This window comes from Bidens hawaiensis, unplaced genomic scaffold (assembly GCF_021521415.1).
Source record: "Bidens hawaiensis isolate Kalapana, Puna unplaced genomic scaffold, B.hawaiensis_p1.1 tig00014475_1, whole genome shotgun sequence".
Taxonomy (NCBI): Eukaryota; Viridiplantae; Streptophyta; class Magnoliopsida; order Asterales; family Asteraceae; genus Bidens; species Bidens hawaiensis.
The window spans coordinates 174,557-192,491 of record NW_027492262.1 but is presented as its reverse complement, the minus strand read 5'-3'; the positions used below and the strand labels follow the sequence as shown (position 1 = coordinate 192,491).

Here is a 17,935-nt window from a genome sequence, read left to right as displayed (position 1 = left end):
AATGGAGGTAACTATTCCAATTTTGGCCACATATTTAAATCCATTAGGAAGACCCTACCATGTATACTATTCTAATTTCTAAGGACTAAAATAAGAGATTTACAGGTCAATATTCTAACCAAAAAAAAAAGAAAAGACGGATTTTGGCAAGTTGAAAAAAAAATGGAGCCCATTTGACTACTACAGAAGGATAGCTAACATGCATCAAGCCAGACTTAAATTTGGTCCCCGCTTCAGCTGCTAAATTAAAATTACTAGACACACAAATCAAACTTAGCTATTGGAGCCAATTAATATTCACATAAGGCTGTTCAGAGCCTAACAGAACCGAGCGAGGACTTGCTCGTGCTTATCTAGTTTACAAGGTGAACCGAGCAAAAACCGAGCGAGCATTGAAATGGCAGTAGATTTTTTTATTAAAACTTGAATTGGTTCTAAAATTTTGGAGTTTCTAAATAGTTATTTGGATTAAAAATTAGTTTGTTTAAAAAATAATACACTTTACCCATAACTAGTTTATATTATAGTTTGAGTAAAGTGTCTAAATCGTCTTTGACGTTTGTTCAATAATGCGACTTTCCTCCAAAAGTTAATTTTTTGAGTATGGACCATCGAAGTTTCTTAATTCTTGCCAATTACGTCCAAAATGTTAACTCCGTCAAATTCCATTTTTAACTCAATGATAAGTTTTTTTTTTTATTTATTTTAAGTTATATGTTGCTGGGCCCACCCTACTTTGTTCTCCATTAACATCGTCACTATTAAAACTTGAATTTGTTCTAAAATTTTGGAGTGTCTATGTGTATTGAAATGGCATGTTTGTTTTAGTTGTGAAAACGTTATTATGATTTATCTATCTAATAATAAACTAAGTTGATAGAAAAAAATGTGCAAAAAGAATTTGAATTTACAGCTATGCATATTTGTTTTGTTGGCACTTGTTTGAGTAGTATGTAAGAAATAAACTTGTTTTGAGTAATTATTTATGATCTATTCTTACAATGGTTCAGATATTCAAATAAATATTACCGAAGAATGATTAAAAGACAGTTCAAGGAAATATATTCGGGTAAACCCAACTATAACATCGTCAAAACTTCGATCCAAATTTGACAAGTTAATAATGATGAATGACCAAAAATATTTTCAAGATAAGTAATGGGGAAAATGAGATAGGAAAATAAAAGCATCTCATGCTAAGGAGATAAGAAAGTTCATCCCATATGGAAATAAAGAAGAAAGTGAAAGCATTTCACATGGTTATAAATAGGCGATGGGACCGAGAAGAAACCGAGGAAGGGCTGAGTCGCGCTACGCGACGGCCCTAAATCATAGGTCATCGTGATACAGGTTAAGTAACTGTGATAACTGACGCGTGTCCCACCACGTGGCGATACGTGGTAGCCTCTGAATATTATGACTCATCACGATACGCAATGGCCCTTTTAAACGGCCGTCGCGTTACGCGATCGACTCCAAAATTTACTATAAATAGGTGGGTTCACAGCACTTTCATCCACACACCAAACATACATTTCACACACATATTTAGCCTCGTTTTGTGTGTCGTATCTCGTAGTACGTGCCAAGCTCCGAAGTTCTGATGATTTAAGCCTAATACATGACATAGAATAGAAGTGCTGCTTATTCAAGCTTAGGCATTTAACTCCAAATACCCATGTGAGGTAGGGGTTCCGCTTAAGTATTATTTATTATTATTATAATGGCTTAGACCATAGTCAGGGGTATAGCCCGAACCTTGATCACATTTAAGCATAATATAACTTTTCATAATCAGAGGTTATAGTCAAATATTGTTTCTTCATGATTAAGAAACATAAGTTTATATATACAAAGGACATGTCAAAATAATATTTCTTTATAATTAAGAAATATGATATTCATTTACAAAGGTTATAGTTACATTAATGTTTCTTCTTGAAGAAGAAACCTATATAGATGTTTCTTCTTGAAAAAGAAACGTAACATTTTAATTGGTGAATAAACAAAATGACTAAAGGTCCAAATGTTTTATATAAACAAATGATTTGTCAGAGTTAAAGCTATACCAAACAGACTACAGGTCTGAAGCTAGATCGTTGATATAGATATTTATACAAAGGTTATTCTCGTACTATAGGTCCGAGGTAACAATAAGAAGCAGAAATCAGTAACAGAAATCAATATCAGAAATCAGAATCAGAAACTGATCATAAACAGAAAAGATGAATACGCCCTAAACTTTTACAAACTCTTTAAGAGTAAGAATGTTTGCATAGGATTTATGAATCCTTAAAACCTTGTGTTTTGCAATAATAAGAAACATACACTTTTTATTAAAAGAATACATGTGTCTGAATCCATTCATACATGGTGACTTAGCATATTCCCGAGGCCATGCAAATCATCAACATGTCTCCGGAAGCTTCACGAGAAATGATTTGTGTATATGTTTAATTATACATGTACTTAAGGTAATTTTATCCCAATTAAGTTGGGTGCCTAATGAGTAATCACAAAGGTATTATTGTTGATTTCACAATGGTATTGAAAAGATTTTACAACAGAGTCAGCTTCATTCACCGGCTATGTACTGACGTATTTTCCCCTTATATTTCAAGGAAGCAATAAAGGTTATATTAGACAATCAAGAAATATTATAATATTGGAGATATAGTCATTAGACGTTATCTGATGGCTCATATATATTATTTCAGAATATTATAAACAATCATATTTTCAAAAGACATGCATTTGAATTATCAAACGGGTATTTAAATCCCGATTTTCAAAATAATAATATTTTATTCAAAGACTTCCGCTAAAAGAACGTAACTATGATATATTTACAAAACATACACCAACTAACGGGTGTCACGCCTAGGCCCTAAGTCGGAGTGTGACACCAACCCACCTAAATTTAATGGAACACCGGTTCGTATTCAACCATATAACGAATTGATATATATATATTTTTGGAACGACCAACTAAGTAACACCGGGTACTCCGTACGCGGCCCCCATTGGCTAAAGGTAGCCCGAGCCAGCCACGAGTCTGGACGGACGGAGCCCCTAACGGTCCACCTATTGAGGGATTCCCCAGATAAAACCTGACCCCCACGCCCGCCAAACGACATGACAGCGAGGAGCCGGTAAAACCGGGTGAGATTAGGATTCGAACCCTGGCAAGCCAGGGTCATCCCTCATATCTCCCATATAAATTGGTGATAGTAAGGTTTGAACCACCTACCTCTCACTAGTAAAGTGAGTGCTCTACCATTGAACCACATCCAATTTATAGCGAATTGATATATTCAACCAATAAGCGAAAATAACTACAACAACAATATCGTGAAAAAAGCTTGTATTAGATAATCATACCATATTACAAAGAGTGCCCACGACTCACAAGAACAATTACAAAATAACATGCTAAGTCAACCATGTTAAAAATATATAGTGTCAATTCAAATATCAAACACATATTTGTTATTCTTATAATTGTTATTTCTATTTTTTTGTCACATGTTATTGGGCTTTGAGCTAATGGTTGGGATTGCACATGGAATTGTATTTGGACTGCTTATGGATAGATGGGTTAAAGGCTGATGGGTTGGATAGAAATCTTATTGAGGTCAAGGCCCAAGGCCTGTGTCTGTTTTAAATAACATAAAAGTTGTATTAAGCGTAAGGGATTAATTCATTTTTCGATATACTCTCTTGATTTTAGATCTCGTTTCTTCTTTGTTTATGATCTAGGGTTTGATCGTTTCTTTTGAATTCTTTAGCGATTGTATTCAATCTGATTGTTGATTGTATTTTTTGTTTGCGTTGAGTTAAAGATTCGTATCGCGGTTTTCGTTGCTTGTTCGGTTCAATAAGAAGATTATAGTTTTCTGACAAACCACAACCTAAACATTTAAGCCAGTGTATACTTTTGCATCAAGCTTAACAAAATAAAAAGTCCCAAGTTGGTGTATGGTGACCGGATATTGATGGGTTGCAGTTTATGACTTGAGTGCAGTTTGTAAATCAACTCAACAGTTGTGCAATTGCCACTAATCCTTACACTTGTTGGTGGCGCATCATTCTCAAGCCATAATGAGAAAACAACTAACATGTTCTTGGTAACCAACATGCTGCTTTGTGGTATATCTACAGTTGAATAAAAGGATTTCACGTATTAAAGATAACCTGTCATACCAACGACAATAAACAAAATGATGAGTTAAAATATAGATATTAGCAAACAAAAGGAAAAAAATGATTGAAGAAAATAGATCAGGACTTAAAAAAGGTTATATGAAAATTTAAATCTTCATACCAATGTTGCTAATTGTGAGCTTTAAATAGCCTACACCATATTGGCTTTTAATAGCCTACACCGTAAAGAGATTAACAAATTTACATTGAATTGAAACTGGAATGAAAATAAGTAACCGATTAGCCAGTAGACAGACCCAAACAAAAACACAAAACTGATCATATTGACTAGGAGTGCAAACTAGTCGAGCTTTATCGAGCTTTTTCCGATTTCTGTGTATAAACACAGCCGAGCTTGAATCAATCGTTGTTTCGATTAAGGCACTGCACGAGTTCAAGCTGAGCTTAGGCTCGTTTAAGGTTTTTCTCAAAATACATAAAAATAAAATAAAAACATATATAATTCATTAATAAATAATAAACGAGCTGAGGCCGAACAACTCACGATCATATTGCTAATTGTGGGCTTTAAATAGCCTACACCATAGTCCCTTTAAAAACCTAATCTATACCCGAAAATAAGGTACTGAAATACCCGGGTAGAGGGTACTCGGTTCCATACCATACTCGGAACCGGTGACACTGGGTATGGTTTTTCAAGTGAATACCTGGACCCGAACCCAGCTTGGGTATGGTTAATACTCGATTTTTCAACACCTGATCATACCCGAACCTGAAACTGGGTATTAGAAAACCCAATTAGAACCCTGACCAACTATTAACATTAGGATCAGTTCTCAAATCTCGCATTTACTATTAACCGGTAAGACCCGTTTGATCACTCCTTAGTAGAATTTGGAATCAAGATAAAACCCATAATTGAGCCGAAAGGAATATCTGGGCAAGTGTGGTTGTATTCGGGTCGGGTCAAAATCCTTCTTCCACCAAACACCCTCATCTTCTTCATCACCTCTTCTCCCAAACCAACACACAAACAACAAGAATGGAAGTCACCACCACAATCGCATCCTCCTCTTTCTTGCCCATCACACGAGCCAACCGATTCATTACCACCTCCTTATCCTTATCCACCAGTTTCATCTCTCCGTCCGTCCGTCCGTACAAGCGTATCCACCGACTTCTCCGGTCAAAAGATCCGACCCGCTTCCCTCAATCCTAATTCCAACAAATTAGGGCTTTTCCTTCGTTATTTTGTTTAATGTTTTATTGGAATTAGTTATATATATTAGGCTGAACTTATAGCTTAAATTAGGGCTTCACCGTAACCATAACCATTACCGAGCTTTGGTTATTGAAGATTACAAGGTCTAAACCAGCCCAGGAGCTCGCCTCCTTTAACTTAGATAGAGCTTGAGCTTTAGTTCGGCTCATGATTAGTTTTTCAAGCACGAGCTCGGCTTGTTTATTGTTTATTACTTTTATATTTATATAATTTTTTAATCATAACTTTATAAATACCACACACACACACACATATATATATATTATTTAATAAATATATTAAATAAAAGTTATGTAACTAATAGGACTTGTTTGGGCTTGCGAGCCAGCTCGAGCTCGATAAATGAAGCTTGGGATCATTTATTAAACAAGCTTATTTTTAGGCTCGATCTCGTTTAAGCTTGACTATATTTGAGCTTTTTTGCTAGTCAATATCCAGTAGCTCACGAGTGGATTGGCTCGTTTATATCCGTATTTGTTTAACCATAACCGGATGGTTGGTTAACCGTTGGTTTCAGTTAATTTTCCTTTGTTCCAGTTGAAAAATGGTTCAGTTATGACGTTCCAAGCTCAATTATGAATTTTCAAAGCTGAACTGTGCCGGTTCCAAGCTTGGTTATAATGTTCCAAGCTCAGCTATAGATAGTAGTTGCAGCATGAATTTAAATGTTCTAATCTATAAGTGGAGGTATAAAAGATGAAAATAGAGGTATAAGTTTTGGAAAAACACAAACATACAAGGTTCCGTTTCGGTTAAAGTCGCGTAACGAGGACACATTAACCGTAACCAATTGGTTTTGTTGGTTGTTAATTTTTTCAGTTTATGCCTTAAAATGCAGTTTGTTAAACCTAATTATCATAATTATGACAGGTCATTCCTTTCTCAAGGGGAAGTGCATGGGAACAACCACCTCCAGATCTAGCATCTTATTTATACAAGAACAGAATTGTGTATTTGGGCATGTCTTTGGTTCCATCTGTCACAGAACTTATATTAGCTGAATTTCTTTACTTACAATACGAGGATGACAAAAAACCAATTTACCTTTATGTAAACTCTACGGGTACAACAAAGGTACTATCTTTCTTATTCCATGCTTCTTCATAATAGATAATAATCATATAGGATGAATATGTTGAGATTCAGGTGTTTTATTTTTTATACATTTTCCAGGGTGGTGAAAAGTTGGGCTACGAAACCGAGGCTTTTGCAATTTATGACGTTATGAGGTAGCAAGTTTTATTACTTTTCACATTACACTTACTAATATCATTACAGCAGTTGGTTGTTAATTACATTTGCAGTTATTATAATTCATAACTTTTTTATGTGTTAATTAGGTATGTGAAGCCGCCTATTTTTACACTATGTGTTGGCAATGCATGGGGAGAGGCTGCATTGTTATTGGCTGCTGGTGCAAAGGGAAACCGCTCGGCTCTACCTTCTTCAACCATCATGATAAAACAGGTGCAACATTTAAAGTCCAAAAATAAATCAGGTCTTTAATCTAATGTTTCTTGATTATTTTTGCAGCCAATTGCAAGATTTCAAGGTCAAGCAACTGATGTTGGAGATTATGAGAAAAGAAATAAAGAATGTGAAAACCGAATTGGTAATTGGTTATTTAAACGTAACTTTTTTATTTTACTAATTGGTCATTTGAATGTAACTATTGTTTTATCATTATTATGTTTGCAGGTGAAACTTTATGCAAAGCATATAGGCAAGACAGAAGAGCAGATTGAAGAAGATATAAGGCGTCCAAAATACTTTAGTCCTAGTGAGGCTGTTGAATATGGAATCATTGATAAGGTAGAGTAACACTTTGGACCCTTATAACTATATTTTTTATAATCTGATCATGTGATTGTGATAATCTGATATGTAGGTTATTTACAATGAGTGGGGGAGCCAAGATAGAGGCGTACTTTCGGACCTGAGGAGAGCGCAACTAATCTGACAGTGTTCAGTTGGTAATTGCATTTGCTTTACTTGTATTGGGCTGATATGAAAACCATAAAAATTTTAATGTGGCCAACATGGATATGGCTGTATTGTAAAAGGGATGGCCTTTTAAATCCAAAATATTTTGTTTATGAAGTAAGAGTGTAAGACATTAGGATAAAAGTATTGTTTGTTAATTATTGGTGTATCGGTACTATCTTGGACTGCAATTGCTTTTTTTTTCCTACCGTTGTTTTGTTAGCGAATGTGTTTGTATGGAAGCAATTTCATAAGATATCGCTCGTTCTAGAGAAACACTTGTAGCCCGGTGCCTCTACATGATTTTGTTATAGGAAGAGAACTGCTCGTCTTTAAAGTTTGTCTGATGACAAGGTATCTAGTTTTTGATACGAGAGTGTCTGATACAGATTTAAAAAGAAATGTTGACCAAAAAAAGTCAACAGTCGAATGAGTTTTGATGCAGAGTGATGAATGAAAGCACAAGATATAAAAGAAAATCTTGAAAGCTACAATATTTGATAAAACAAAATGAAACAATCAGTAAGGTTTTACTAGATTACTAGGGAATGGATTGGAAATAACGAGATGAAATATTGACAATATTTGATAAAACAAAATGAAACAATCAGTAAGGTTATATAGACACTATTACAATGTACATAAAAAGGAACAAATGAACCGTGGTTAACAATATATTGATAAACTAGGATATATCCTGTGTGATACACGGGTGGTTAAAAAAATAAAACAAAAAAGTTAAATTTAATAATATACATAATAGCATATCTTATAGATTCATAAGATATAAATAATTTCATAAAACACATAGATTAGTAAAAATAATTTGTATTTGTATTTTATAAGAAATCAAAATGGAAGATTGTGAATCTATACCAATTAAGAAAAAGAGAATACTAATATCAATTCATTGTAGTTGAGTTGGTAAGCCATAAACATTTTAAAATCAATGTATTGAGTTCAATTCCCACCAACAACATGTTTTTTATTTTATCATTTATGAAGGGTAAATTGTAAAAATGAAAACTTGTACAATTGACAACCTATGTGGAGGGTTTAATTTAATGCCATGTGAACAAAATGTTTTTGCTTTAATATATTAGTTAGATTAGATTAAATGTGGGGTGCTTAAAGAGTAATTTAATGGCCTTGTAATTTAAAACATCTGTACTATCACTTGAATATGCTATTGATGATTAATTTGTAAGAGCATTCACAATCCAGTCAATCAAGTTTAGTGAACGGGGTTTTTATAATATAGGGAGTGGTTTAGGATGTTGTGAGTAGATGAGAGAGAAAATACAGTGATTTTTCTTTATATTTGAAAAACTATTGTCTACCCCTCTATAATTTTTAATATTTTTTAAAAATGGTTGTGAGTGAATGTAAGAATAAATAATGATAAAGATATAAATAAGTATCATTTAATTGAAATGAAGAGAGAAAATGTAGTGTGTTTTGGTGTAATTTTGAATTTAAGGATATGGGAAGGGATGTGAATGCTCTAAGATACTAATTGAGTTCGACTAAGGCTAGAGGTTAAGATCATGACAAGTAATATAGTCTGAGTGAGTTCAACAGACTAAAGAGCTTCAATTCTAAAATAAAAAGGTTAAGCATATCATCTACCTACTATTAAAGCATATACATGCCATTCACCTAGAGTAGCAAACTAATATGCCAACTAATATTATTACCCTTTATAGAATTTCATATTAAATGAGGTTTTAGATATTTATGAATTATAAAATTTTATTTAGCATTAGTTATATTTTATGAATCCATAAGGTACGTTATTACGCATATTATTATTTAACTTTTCTCTTGTATTTTTTTTAATCACACGGGTATTACACAGGCTATATCCTAGTGTGATATATTGCTTTACCCATCTACTTCAACTAGTTGTGTTCGATGCAGAACAAGCACGAGTGTTTGAAAGGTTTTTGTTATGAGTTTGATTCTTTCAACACTTACCATATATTCAAATCAAAGAGTTTTGGGAACTATTTTAACAAGGTAACATCCGAAGTACGTTGTGTATGGGTAGTTTTAGCCTTGCTTCTTCTGGTCGGCTCGTATTAGCCTGTGCTTTATTACAGGTAGTCATTCCCCCGTTCCTTTAGTCTTTTCAACGGTACTTGAATCTTAAGTCGCGGTCATGTCTCGCCCCCCAGTATAGTGACCGGTTCCTTGTTTTACCCGAATTTCATCAGTTCCAGGCTCAAGTGCCTGTTCATCCATCTTCATTCCAAAGGCGAGCATATCCATTGAGTGACTGTAACTGCTATCGTTTACAGTCAATAGTTCCTAAGCTTTGCCGTATTGCATTAGAAAGTGGGGAATTCCTTCGTCTTTGGTATGCGAATTTCAAGCTGCTACTGCTCCGATAGCTGCTTTAGAACCTAACCTTTTTTTGACTTCTAGGGTTTGCTGGTTCTAAAACCTGTCTCCCCCTTTTTTTGAGGAAGTAAGGAAGTGGATAAACCTTATAACCCTGTAGGAGTAGGAGCCAGCTAATCCCTCTATCAGTCTAACCCCGCGAGCAAGGAAACTAGCAAAGCAAGTCATTCCGGGTCAGGAAAGGCAGAAGAAGAATTGAATAAAGTAAGGAAGTCCCGGGGCTGGTGCTATAGTAAACTGCCGCAGGTACTAGGAGTAAGCCTGCAAGTAGTATTTATTAAGCAGTAAGCCCTAGAGCTCGAGATTGTAAGTTTCAGGTACTAGTTTACAAATCGTATAAGCTGACTGTCTTTTGGTAAACTTATGTGCCCTCATCTCTCCTTTCTACTTGACGGCTGGCCCCTCCTAGTCTCCTACAAGCGCCTAATTGAGACGAATTCTCGGTAGGGCTGTCTCTGATCTGGTTTTTCGCAGCTGTCCAGTCCAAGCCTTCCATTTCCATTATGTCTGCTTGCGATTCGCCCTAGTCCGTAAAGAAAGTAGGAAATGATGGAAAAAAGTCTTCCAATCTCTTAGTCTAGTGTTGCAATCCCGCTAAGGCCTAAGACTGATGAGTTGAGTGGAATCCTATCAGCCTTGGAAGCAGGGCCTAATCCCCTACTTCCAAGGCTGATAGGATTCCACTCAACTCATCAGTCTTAGGCCTTAGCGGGATTGCAACACTAGACTAAGAGATTGGAAGACTTTTTTTCCATCATTTCCTACTTTCTATCGTGCTATTCTATACATAGGTAGGCGACAAAGACAAGGGATCTCTCTCGCTATATAGATGGTTGCTGCTTGCGAGAAGCGTCTCTTCCCTTTCAAAAAATTGAAAAAAAAAAAGAATTTCTCCACTCGCTCGCTCTCTACTCCCCGAAAGCTCACTCACAATCTATGGCTCACTTAGGGCTAGAAAGATAGGCTTCTTCATACAAAGCCAACCGGGAACCTTATTTCGACAGATCAAACTAGCTAGGATTGAGGATTCACACCTTCCCTTCCGCTTACACCATTTCTTTGTGAAAGAAGTTAGAGATCAAACTCCAATGCTAGGAAACTTCCGAGACTAAAGCCCCCTTACCAAGAGCACAGTGATGAGCAGGTACAGGATCCAGCAAGACGGGAGGAAGGAAGATTCGAATGATGGAACGGCCGACAGCTACTTGGGTTAGGCGGCTCAGTGAGACAGGGAAGGGCGAACGAAATGGTGGCTCAGGGAGCCAAATACATGAATAAAGGTATACTGTAGAGCTATCACTACTTGACTGCTATAGTGAAGCTCTTACTGCCTCTCGTGAGAGAGATCCTTGAGTGGAACCGAGGCCGCTGGAAGTTGTTAGCTAATAAACTTGCTTGCAAAGCGGCGTGAACTCTTTCAGACCCTTGCATTGCACATCTTTTTTAGCCGGCCTTCTCTTTCATAGAAATTTCAGAGGGTGATCGAGGGGACCAGACTTTAGATCTCTTCTCTATGGCGGGAGGTCTCTTTCGTATCAAGAGTGTTTTGGGGAGGCCAGGGGAGACGGATTGGATCGAGAGGCGATGCTTATACCTCTTCAAGAAGCGAAATGCCCTTCTTTTCTTTATTCCAACTACATCTTTTGTTTCAAAGGGGAGGATTTTGTGATCCAGAAAAAAAATACAATAAATATAGGGCTTTCTCCAGTCTTCATAATAGAATGCTCTAAGGCACATTCTGCTGGACATGGGTAGAATTTACATTGGAGGCAAGTTTTCTGAAATTTGTTGGCTTCCTCCAATACTGCAGCTGAGAGTTCTGCTCTGATGGAGGTACATATTCATATTATCCACTCGGGAGGAGAGATCATACTTATCGGCTAGCTCAATCGCAAATCGGGCATCCCCATGATATATTCAGCCAGCTTGTTAGCTCAGCCTCTTGCAGACCCTCGGGACTCGACATAAATTCTTATAGGATTCCATTTCGTCTCCACAAAAAATCCTTGTGATAATTTTCTAAGGGTTTTGATATACAAAAGATACTAAGGTTAGCCTGGATCTATTAAAAAAATACTGTACTCTAATAAATATAATGGTGGTAACAAATAATCATCTTTCATTCACATTGAGTATCGTTTATTAAAGTTATCATTAATTTTACCAGTCATAACAACACTCGATTCGCTTAGTAAATGAAAAACATGAAACTTGACATAAATTAAAACAGGAGTTTGCAAGTTACAAACCTTAAAAACAGAGAATATGAACATAGTCACTTACCAATGCAGTAAAGAAACCATGGGCATCTTACCTACAACACCAGACTACACAAAAAACATAATGCCCAAGTAAAAAAACAAAAAAACATAACATAAACACTTCTCAATTCAGTTAAAAATTTTAATACTAAACTTACTTAATACAGTCTTCCAGTGCACTCTGAAGACCCACAATAACAGTTTTTGACCTTAATGTTTCCCTCAGCATCATGAACCGTATCGATTGCGTAGTTATAATGATAAGTCAACTCCTGTAATGGCGGAATATTCTCAGCGGCAAACAACATTATATGCGGCATCCTTTTATCATCATGGTCATAAATCACATTCTGAGCATAAAGATTTGGCACACAGCTATGATTAATAAACCGGCCGATGTTTCCGTAATACGCAGCATCGATAGTAAACCCACCACTCGACTTCACGATCTCCTCAGGTTTTGCATCGGGGTTACCCAAACAATCATTGTAGTTTTGCCCGATATCAAACAAATACTCGTCATTACCCACTCGTTTCTCAGCATCTGTATCTTCTAGAAGCTCACCAACATACTCGCATATAAAGGTTCCGGAAGAAATTGAACTCAATGACCGAACCCCCCATCCCCGTGACTCGGTTTTAAAAATCTCGAGACGGATCTTCATACCGTGTTGGGTGACACGGTTATAGCAAGTGGGTGGGCACCCACAAGAGGGACCGCATTCATATACTAACTGTTTTGCTTCGACTATTGCACCATTGCGGTTATATGGAATCTCGCCACCGTTTTTGAAAGCACACGAGCATCTTTTGTCGGTACACCGCCCGACACAGTCACACCCTTTAATAGAGATGGGTTTATACCAGTGGGGATACATGATTTTTGTAATGTAAGTAAACTCGGGCGGTTTTTCATCATCAATCGTGTTGACTGCACATATTTGAAACGGTTCTTTGCCATCAGCTATATCTTTAACACAAATGCCTTCTCGTTTTTTAAACTTTTTCGACATGACCTCTCGTATCGTCAGCTGTGGTTGACCCGGAACTCGTTTCAACTCGAATCTGTAAACCATGTTACCCTTTGGTCCGGTCACCTTATGGCAAACCTCCACTGTGTACAACCCGTCATATATGTAAGTTGTTGCTATCTTGGATTTTGAATCCGCTGACTCAGCGGATTTGACTTTATATCCACGGACGACACGCACGGGATACTTAAAGTCTATGTTATTACTCAAAGCCAAATTTCCCCTCTCGAGTTTTTGATCTTCATAGCTTTTATCTTTTCCAATCCCACCCGAACCCGAGTACATCAAGCAATCGGGTTTATCAACTTCGTTATCGTAGCCACCCGATGCAACCACACTAACTGCAAAGAACTTTTTGCCCTTTTTAACATAATCAATGCCGCCCTGATACGGGCGATGAATACCCACCAAAGCAAGCTCCACACGGTACAGAAACTCGTCTCCAACCTCAACTCCGGGTACCGGTCCGTATGTTTTCTCACCTAAAGCAGGGGTTTTGCCTAGTTTATCCATGTGAGCTTTTGCTGCAAGATCGACGCGCCTTATTGACATTTTTAGGTCACCACTTTTCGATTCTTCACCCTGCAAGATTTTTCTACATAGATATTGAAAAAGACGTAAAGTTTTCCGGACCTTATTTCGGGCATCATCTGAACTTTTGGGACCATAAGGAAATAATGTCACATCCATATCATGTAGTCCTTGTGAATTAAGAAATCCATCTTCTTGTTCTTCAATGTCTGAAACAAAATCTTCATCCCTGACAACCATTTCGAGTGTACCAGTATAAGAAACAGTTTTTGGTTTCTTCTTTAAAGGCTTTTTTGGTGTCACTGAAGCACCTCCCTTCGTCTTTTTGGTCAAATCTTTTTCAACCTTTTCATGTGTAACAGTAGAAACAATCTTCCCAGTAGAGCTCGACTCCCCAACAACCTTTTCTTTACTTTTCTTCGAACTTTTTGGTGTTGTTGATGCTAGACCTTTTGGCTTGTTGGTTGGATCTTTTCGTTTAACTCCCGGTGCAGAAGATGATGGAGCTCTTAGACCCATGACCACCTTAATCATGTCTCCCACGTATACCCGTTTCTTAGTATCATCCACCGGTCTCTTTTGAACATGTTTCTTGGATCCCACTTCCCGGTTTTTTATATTCAAGTCCTTTTGAACTTGGGAAAGTGGTTTGTTGTCATGAATATCATCTTCAGAATCTTCATCGTTTTCAGAATCCGATACATGAGCATCATCAACCGGAGATGCTTTCTTCACAACACTGTCACGCGTGTACACCACAAGCTCCTTACAGGCTTGACCTATGTTTTGCACCTTCTTACTTGATTCCGACTTAATCATTTTCCCAACTTCGACATCTGTCTTTGAATGCACTATCATTTGCATCTTTTCATTTGCTATAGAAGGGCCACTTGATTCATTTGTTTGAGTTTTCTGGACAAAGGCGCTTTTGACACTCCCATTTGACTCGGTCCCATCAGTCCTCCTTCCGTTAATTCTTATGCTTTCTTCTTCTGTTGGTTCTTTTGCATTCGGTCCACAGAAAGGAGGAAACTCCCGGACTGCAGAAACTCTTCTTATAGTAAATTTCATCTTTGGTCTACCTTCCTTGATAACATCACTACCACCATTATCCACTTTATAAACATCTCCATTTTGCACCTCATTATTCACCAAACTTCCCACAACCGACACCACCGGTTCATCCACCCCAGCATCATCACCAGCTACATGATTATCAGTAACCAGTGATGGCACTGGAACCGGAACTGGAACTGCTTCAGCTTCTTGAGGAACCACACCATTGACTGGCTGAAGCATTGGTCCAGATCCTGGTGGAAAATCCCTAACAGCCGACTTTTTGCGAGGCTTCCATTTGAGCGGACGAACAGAAGTCCCATTCACAGAACAGCTACCGTTTTCATTTCGACTTCTAATCACACTTTCATCAGATACTTTAATTGACATAGCCACCATCATCAACAGAGAGATCCACTAATTCCTGAGAAATTGACTAATAATCAAACAAAATATTTAAAAAAAACAGCATAACATCTAGGATTTCAAAAAAAATTAGGGCTACAAAATTTCCAATTGTTTAACTAATCAAGGAACAAAACCTATAAGCATCAATAACAATAATTAGGGCGGCAATTCCTGACACAACATGAAAAAATATAGGTTTTGGGTCAGCTGACACGACCCTGTTTCTTAAACAGGTCAACCCAAAAACGACCCATTTAAAAGGCAGATCAACCCGAACGCGGCCTGTTAAAAAGTGGGTTGACCTGTTAACCTGCTTAAGAATTTTAGAGAAGTGAATATTTTGATTTTGAAGATAAGAAGTGTTAAACTTTTATAGTTAAATACTTCAATTTTTAATTTTTCATATATCTATTAGCTTCTAAAAGTAAAACTAATTTATTTTTAAACTACCTTTATCTACTCTTCACTTCCAACATTTTTATTTTCTTAGTTCTAACTGTTGATTCTCTAGTAATCTTGAGCTGAATATGTGAACCTAAGTTTGTTAATTGGGAATGAGAGATAAATACACAAAAACAATTAGATCTATCACAAATTACTAGAATGCTTTTTTAAATAAGAGCAATTAATTGGTTAAATCGTTACTAAGTCACCAGATATTGCTCATATTCATAAATGAACGTAAAATGGGTTAAGCCGAACACAACATGTACTTAAATGGGTCGACACGACACGAATAAATATATTGGTTTGCCCGCCAACCTGAAACGATTGGTAACTATAATGAACACAAATTACCTTGAAATGACGATGAATTTAATGGAAACGAAGGAGCATTGAGCAGCAATGAATGTATCGAATCATTTCAGAGGCTATAACCTAACTAGTAACCAATGAATACACTAAACAAATCGAGATGCTGAACAAAACCAACTAATAATCAAACAAATTAATGGAAACAGCAAAATGCCTAGGGTTTCACAGAAATTAGGGCTAGAAAATCCCCAATTGTTTAATCACACATGTAATAACAACAATTAACCTATAACCTAGCTAGTAACCGATCAATAACCTATATAAACGAAAAACAGCAAAACACCTAGGGTTTCACAAAAATCAGGACTAGAAAGTTCCGATTGTTCAATTGCACATGTGATAGCAATTAACCTATAATCTAACTAATAACCGATCAATAACCTAAACAAATCGAGATGACGAACAAAACTGACTAATAAATAATAATCAAACAGATTAACGAAAAACAGCATAATAATACCTAGAGTTTCACAAAATTAGGACTACAAAGTTCCAACTGTTCCATCTCACATGTAATAACAACTATTAACCTATAACCTAACTAGTAACCGATCAATAACCTAAACAAACCGAGATGACGGACAAAAATGACTAATAATCAAACAAATTAACGAAAAACAGCACAATACCTTGAGTTTCACAAAAAATTAGGGCTAGAAACTTTCCAATTGTATAATCGCAAATGTATAATAACAATTAACTTATAGCATAACTAGTAATCGATCAAATATAACCTAAACAAATGGAAATGACAGACGAAACTGACCAATATAACAGAATACCAAAAAAACTGCATTAACCTATAACCTATAACCAATAATCAAACAGACGAAACTGACCAATAACAAAAATTAGTGCTAGAAATAACAACAATTAACCTATAACCTAACTAGTAACCAATCAATAACCTAAACAAACCGAGATGCCGAACGAAATCGACTGATAATCAAGCAAATTAACAAAAAACAGCATAATACCTAGAGTTTCACAAAAAATTAGGGCTAGAAAATTTCCAATCACACATGTACAATAACAATTAACCTATAACCTAACTAGTAACCGATCAATAACCTGTATAATCAAACAGAATAACGAAAAACAGCATAAGTTTCACAAAATATTAGGGCTAAAATAACCTGTACGAATCATCATTTCAGAGGCTATAGCCTAACTAGTAGCCGGTCAATAACATCAACCTAAACAAAAAACGAAACTATCAACAAATCAACAAACAAAACCTAAAAGCATCAATAACTGAAACCAAAAGCAAATGACCTTGAATCGATGATGAATATAACGAAACGAAGAAGCATTGAGCAGAGATGAATGTACGGAATCATTTCAGAGGCTATAACCTAAATAGTAACCAATCAATAACCTAAACAAATCGAGACACTGGACAAAACTGACCAATAATCAAACAAATGAACGAAAAACAGCATAATACCTAGAGTTTCAAAAAATTAGTGCTTATTAACTTCCAATTGTTCAATCACACATGTATAATAACAACAATTAACGTATAACCTAACTAGTAACCAATCAATAACCTGTATAATCAAACAGAATAACGAAAACCAGAAAAACACCTAGGGTTTCACAAAAATTAGCACTAGAAAATTCCAATTGTTCAATCGCACATGTATAATAACAACAATTAAACTATAACCTAACTGGTAACCAATCAATAACCTATATAATCAAACAGAATAACGAAAAACAGCATCATACCTAGGGTTTCACAAAATTAGGGCTTATCAACTTCCAATTGTTCAATCGCACATGTAATTACAACAATTAACATGCAATCTAACTATTATCCGATCAATTACATTCACCTGAACGAAATTAGGGCATCGAATTAGAAACAAGTCAAGGAAAATGATAATAACAGAAATGAAAAGCTAATTACCTTTAATCGATGATGAATTTAACGGAAATGAAGATGCATTGAGCATCGATGAACGTACGGGATCATTATAATAATGTTTACAAAGTGT

General features: G+C 36.1%; 2 pseudogenes across 1 annotated transcript; one reads left to right on the top strand and one right to left on the bottom strand.

Annotated features, from left to right (window-relative positions):
• The first annotated feature begins 1 nt into the window (after position 1).
• LOC143546870 (ATP-dependent Clp protease proteolytic subunit-related protein 4, chloroplastic-like) lies at positions 2-7,526 on the top strand (annotated as a pseudogene). The gene is made up of 7 exons (XR_013137670.1): positions 2-7; positions 6,317-6,520; positions 6,620-6,675; positions 6,787-6,913; positions 6,980-7,058; positions 7,145-7,258; positions 7,335-7,526. The product of XR_013137670.1 is annotated as an ATP-dependent Clp protease proteolytic subunit-related protein 4, chloroplastic-like (transcript).
• Positions 7,527-12,216: 4,690 nt separating this feature from the next.
• On the bottom strand, positions 12,217-14,894 carry LOC143546913 (histone-lysine N-methyltransferase, H3 lysine-9 specific SUVH6 pseudogene; annotated as a pseudogene).
• Positions 14,895-17,935: the final 3,041 nt, after the last annotated feature.